This window comes from Atractosteus spatula, chromosome 5 (genome assembly GCF_055471065.1).
Source record: "Atractosteus spatula isolate fAtrSpa1 chromosome 5, fAtrSpa1.hap1, whole genome shotgun sequence".
Classification (NCBI taxonomy): Eukaryota; Metazoa; Chordata; class Actinopteri; order Semionotiformes; family Lepisosteidae; genus Atractosteus; species Atractosteus spatula.
This window is the reverse complement of record NC_142710.1, coordinates 4247928-4253927: the sequence shown is the minus strand read 5'-3', so window position 1 is coordinate 4253927 and position 6000 is coordinate 4247928. Positions and strand designations below refer to the sequence as shown.

The following is a 6000-nucleotide window of genomic DNA, read 5'->3' as shown; positions in this document are numbered from 1 at the left end:
TATTACGGGGTGAGAGGTGAAGGAGCTCGGGTGGCGTCGAGGAAGCCCTAATTTTGGCGACAGCCCCCTCGTACCGCCGCGCGCTGTAACCGGAGCCCCGGAATGCGGCGCGCGCGGGCGCGCGCTTGTTTCACAAACCGCATCTGCCGCGGGACCGTACCACCGCCTCCGGTCACCGGGGGGGGGGGGGGGAGCAGACCCTTCACCCTTCACCCTTCACCCTTCACCCCAGGGCTCGTCCCTCAGGAGCGAGAGCAACGTCTTCCTGCCTGGGCGATCTGTATCCCCCGGGAGGCGCGCCCGCCTGGATCACCTATCCCTCCTCGCTCAAGCCCCCGCCCTGTTTTGGTTCTTATTTTTAGGAGTTGGTTCCTCCCAGCCCCCCCCCCCCCCTCGCTTTCCGGCCTCTCCTCGCGCTTTGACGGACAGCTCCACATTTTCTGCGAGACCCTTCGCGCTGCCGAAGGCGGCGGGTTGAGTTTGTGTAAAGAGAGAGAGAGAGAGACACACACACACCCACCCACAAGAGAGAGGGGAAAAAACACAGAGAGAGAGAGAGAAAAGGCGAGAGAAAAGAAGGAAAACAAGGCTGGGCGAAAGAAGTCGGGAAGGCGAGAGCGGACGAGAGCAGAACCAGCACCAAGCCGACGGGGGTTCGGCTGCTGCTCAGATAGGTGGGTGACTCGGCTCGGACGTCTGAGAGGCGACAGCCGCGGCGTGGACCCGCTGCTGGACACGGACACGCTGTCTCCCCCCCACCCCTCCCCGTGGACAAGTCTGTTTCCAGTGTTTTTGATGCGTTTGTTTGTTTTGTTGTTTTAATGTTTCAATTCACTTGGTGGGGAGTCTGCCCGAACCAGCTGTTTATATGGGGGGAGGTGCATCCGCCGCTGCACAGGCTTTGAATAATAAAACGACGTATTTGCTTGTTTTCTTGTGTGTGTGTGTGTGTCGGGACGGATTTCACTCGTGTCTTGGCGACCCGGGTGGGTTGGGTCGTGAACGTGTCTCCAGGGGCGGTCGGGCGCTGCGCTCGTATTTATGTTTTTATGGGTTTTTTTTTTCCAAACTCACTTGGACGTCGTGTCGTTGCCCCTCGTTCGCCGTGGGCATCCGACAGTCGCGACCCCCCCCCCCCGCGACTGTGGATGAACTAGCCGCACAGGTTCCCCCGGGCGAAAACACTCGCGACAGCGCCGTGCGTGTCCGCGTCTGTGCCGAGGAGCTGCGCGTCTTCGCCCTCTGTGTGTGTGTGTGTGTCGGGACGGATTTCACTCGTGTCTTGGCGACCCGGGTGGGTTGGGTCGTGAACGTGTCTCCAGGGGCGGTCGGGCGCTGCGCTCGTATTTATGTTTTTATGGGTTTTTTTTTTCCAAACTCACTTGGACGTCGTGTCGTTGCCCCTCGTTCGCCGTGGGCATCCGACAGTCGCGACCCCCCCCCCCCCGCGACTGTGGATGAACTAGCCGCACAGGTTCCCCCGGGCGAAAACACTCGCGACAGCGCCGTGCGTGTCCGCGTCTGTGCCGAGGAGCTGCGCGTCTTCGCCCTCTGTGTGTGTGTGTGGGGTGCGCTCACGTTCAGTCTCCGGGGCAAGAGAAGCCCCACAGACAGGGCGCCGCGGGGGACTGGACGCGCGGGACATGCGTGGAACTCTTTTTGGGGGGTGGGGGAGAGACGAGTTCGACGCTCGACCATATGTACATCGGGGTGAATCGTTTGTGTGTGTGTGGGGGGGGGGGGTGTCCCGTCCCGTCCCGTGCCAGTGCGTACCCCTTCTCTGTCTCCCCACTCGTGAGTTTTTAACGTTGATCATTATTTCCTCTCCGCCGGCTTGCATAACCCACGCCAGGGACAGGTCTGTTTTTCTTTCTGAGTTCCCAGTCAAGTGGCGCACAATCAAGTGTGTTTGCTGGCCAGAGAGAGAGAGAGGGAGCGGGCTGGGTTAGTCCCTCCTGGAGCGGGCATGTGAGCGCCTCTCGCGATTTTGTTTTCAATTTCAATGTCAAAAGAGGGTGTTTCCGAGGAGATCGAGGTGGAAAAGAGAGAACCTACACCTCTAGGGGGAATAAATATTCGCAGCGTATCTCAGGCCTATAAAGAAGGGCCTGCGTAGAAGGGGATTTTATCAAAGCAAAAAAAAAAAGACAACAACAAATTGGTTGCACTATTTAGTAAAATGGCTACTAATACCAGTCACTGTTGCAAGTGTAGTACGTGATTGTTCCATGTGCTAGAAAAAGGTAAGTTGGTTTTCTGAATAGGTGGGAGCTGAGGAAGTGACCAGTAGACTGTAGATCTCCGGGTGTCAGTGTGATCAGGGGAGTGTGGAGGAGGTGATCAGTAGACTGTAGATCTCTAGGTGTCAGTGTGATCAGGGGAGTGTGGAGGAGGTGATCAGTAGACTAGATCACCAGGTGTCAGTGTGAACAGGAGTGTGGAGGAGGTGATCAGTAGACTGTAGATCTCCGGGTGTCAGTGTGATCAGGAGTGTGGAGGAGGTGATCAGTGGACTGTAGATCTCCGGGTGTCAGTGTGATCAGGGGAGTGTGGAGGAGGTGATCAGTGGACTGTAGATCTCCGGGTGTCAGTGTGATCAGGAGTGTGGAGGAGGTGATCAGTAGACTGTAGATCTCCGGGTGTCAGTGTGATCAGGGGAGTGTGGAGGAGGTGATCAGTAGACTGTAGATCTCCAGGTGTCAGTGTGATCAGGGGAGTGTGGAGGAGGTGATCAGTAGACTAGATCACCAGGTGTCAGTGTTAACAGGAGTGTGGAGGAGGTGATCAGTGGACTGTAGATCTCCAGGTGTCAGTGTGAACAGGAGTGTGGAGGAGGTGATCAGTGGACTGTAGATCTCCAGGTGTCAGTGTGAACAGGAGTTTGGAGGAGGTGATCAGTGGACTGTAGATCTCCAGGTGTCAGTGTGAACAGGAGTGTGGAGGAGGTGATCAGTAGACTGTAGATCTCCAGGTGTCAGTGTGAACAGGAGTGTGGAGGAGGTGATCAGTAGACTGTAGATCTCCAGGTGTCAGTGTGATCAGGGGAGTGTGGAGGAGGTGATCAGTAGACTAGATCACCAGGTGTCAGTGTGAACAGGAGTGTGGAGGAGGTGATCAGTAGACTGTAGATCTCCAGGTGTCAGTGTGATCAGGGGAGTGTGGAGGAGGTGATCAGTGGACTGTAGATCTCCAGGTGTCAGTGTGAACAGGAGTGTGGAGGAGGTGATCAGTAGACTGTAGATCTCCAGGTGTCAGTGTGATCAGGGGAGTGTGGAGGAGGTGATCAGTAGACTAGATCACCAGGTGTCAGTGTGAACAGGAGTGTGGAGGAGGTGATCAGTAGACTGTAGATCTCCAGGTGTCAGTGTGATCAGGGGAGTGTGGAGGAGGTGATCAGTGGACTGTAGATCTCCAGGTGTCAGTGTGAACAGGAGTGTGGAGGAGGTGATCAGTAGACTATAGATCTCCAGGTGTCAGTGTGAACAGGAGTGTGGAGGAGGTGATCAGTGGACTGTAGATCTCCAGGTGTCAGTGTGAACAGGAGTGTGGAGGAGGTGATCAGTAGACTGTAGATCTCCGGGTGTCAGTGTGATCAGGGGAGTGTGGAGGAGGTGATCAGTAGACTGTAGATCTCCAGGTGTCAGTGTGATCAGGGGAGTGTGGAGGAGGTGATCAGTAGACTAGATCACCAGGTGTCAGTGTGAACAGGAGTGTGGAGGAGGTGATCAGTAGACTGTAGATCTCCAGGTGTCAGTGTGATCAGGGGAGTGTGGAGGAGGTGATCAGTGGACTGTAGATCTCCAGGTGTCAGTGTGAACAGGAGTGTGGAGGAGGTGATCAGTGGACTGTAGATCTCCAGGTGTCAGTGTGAACAGGAGTGTGGAGGAGGTGATCAGTGGACTGTAGATCTCCAGGTGTCAGTGTGAACAGGAGTGTGGAGGAGGTGATCAGTAGACTGTAGATCTCCAGGTGTCAGTGTGAACAGGAGTGTGGAGGAGGTGATCAGTAGACTGTAGATCTCCAGGTGTCAGTGTGAACAGGAGTGTGGAGGAGGTGATCAGTAGACTGTAGATCTCCAGGTGTCAGTGTGAACAGGAGTGTGGAGGAGGTGATCAGTAGACTGTAGATCTCCAGGTGTCAGTGTGAACAGGAGTGTGGAGGAGGTGATCAGTGGACTGTAGATCTCCAGGTGTCAGTGTGAACAGGGGAGTGTGGAGAAGGTGATCAGTAGACTATAGATCTCCAGTGGGTAGGGGTCAATTGAGTCGTCAGACATGGTACCATAACCTTTGACCTGAGGCCAGACACTTGAAACAAAACCTCAGTCACCCTCATGACCCTGGGTATGACCCTTGACCCTGGGTGCATTTCAGCTGCAGTTTGTCCCGGTAGAGGGACTACGCTTGGCAGTGCAGCAGAAGTGCAGCTGTATTGTATACCTCATATACCCTCTACATACAAACTTGTACCTCACGTGTACCCTGTACACATACCATATATACAGGCCCCGTACTTCATGTGTACCCTGTATACAGGCCCTGTACCTCACGTGTACCCTGTACACATACCGTATATACAGGCGTATGGGTCTAGAGTACCTACGAACTGGGTGATGGCACGGGTGATGGGTGAAGTGGCACGGCGGCGAAGCGGTTAACATTGCTGCCTGGCAGCGCTGATTCTCCTCCTGGGGTGCTCTGTGTGGAGTTTGCACGTTCCCCCCCCCCCCCCCCCCCCATGTTCACATTGGTTTGCTCCCTCAGTCCAAAGACAGGCTGGTGGCTTAATTGGCTGCTGGGAAAAGCGCCCCCGGTGTGTGTGTGTGTGTGTGTGTGTGTGCGTGCGCCCTGCGATGGACTGGTGTCCCGTCCAGGATGAACCCCGCCCTGAGCCCGCTGCCTGCTGGGATAGGCTCCGGCTCTCCCGCGACCGCCAGTTCCAAGTAGCAGATGGGAAAGGGCTGGGTGGTTGGAGTTCTGCTCATTGAGGCGGCTGTAGTGTTTTAAAGTGTGAAGTGTCTTTCTGTGTTCAGCAGTGCGACTACAGGATTCATAATAATAATAATAATAATATAGCGCCTTTAAAGGTGGCTTCTCAAAGTGCAAAGGAGTGTTGCTCTGACCTGGCAGGAGACTTTCGCCCACCGTACCGGAGCGAGTCGGCATGAGCCAGCCGGAGCGTCGGATTCTGCAAGAGGCACACTGCGTTCCTCTCGCGATCCGGCTGCTCCGCTCGTGGTGACGGGAGGCTTGGCCGGGAGTCACCGAGCAGCCTGCTGTCCTGCAGGGAAGGGGCAGGGGCAGTCAGCAGACAGAAGGGGAAACAGGGCTGCCACTGTCTTCTGTGTGGAGACAGCAGAGCTCTCAATGACCCTGCCACCACCCAGCCGCCTTTCCTTTCCTTTCTAAAGAAGGGTTTTCTCTGTGATCTCCTCTCTCTCACTGTGTCTCCTGTCCTGTTGTGTGTGTTTATTACTGAGGGATTCTCTGTGATCTCCTCTCTCTCACTGTGTCTCCTGTTCTCTTGTGTGTGTTTATTACTGAGGGATTCTCTGTTACCTCTTCCCTCTCTCACCGTGTCTCCTGTCCTCTTGTGTGCATTAATAACTGAAGGACTGAATCTTCTCTCTCACTGTGTCTCCTGTCCTGGTGTGTGTGTTTATTACTGAGGGATTCTCTGTGATCTCTCTCCCGCTGTGTCTCCTGTCCTGTTGTGTGTGTTTATTACTGAAGGATTTTCTGTGATCTCCTCTCTCTCACTGTGTCTCCTGTCCTGTTGCTTGTCATTGTAGCTGAGCTGCACTGAGACTTCACTGATCTGTTGGTTGACTGGGCTGGGCTGAAAGGCCAGTGCTTGTGAGCAGAGCTGGCTTCTCTAAGCTAGCGGGAGGGTGGCTTTTCCGGATCTGAGGAAGTGTGCTTCCCTGCCCGCTGTGCGGTCAGGCGGTTCGCTCCGAGCAGTGTGAAGGACAGGGGGGGCATGTCCAGAGCTCTGCACGGA

The 6000-nt window shown here is 55.1% G+C and overlaps 1 protein-coding gene across 1 annotated transcript in view; it reads left to right on the top strand.

Annotated features, from left to right (window-relative positions):
* Window positions 1-435: 435 nt before the first annotated feature.
* ndrg2 (NDRG family member 2) overlaps window positions 436-6000 on the top strand; it is a 28917-nt gene continuing 23352 nt past the window's right edge. The window contains exon 1 of the mRNA XM_088916124.1: window positions 436-674. The gene's annotated coding sequence lies outside the window, so the exon portion shown is untranslated. The remainder of the gene's footprint in view (window positions 675-6000) is intronic.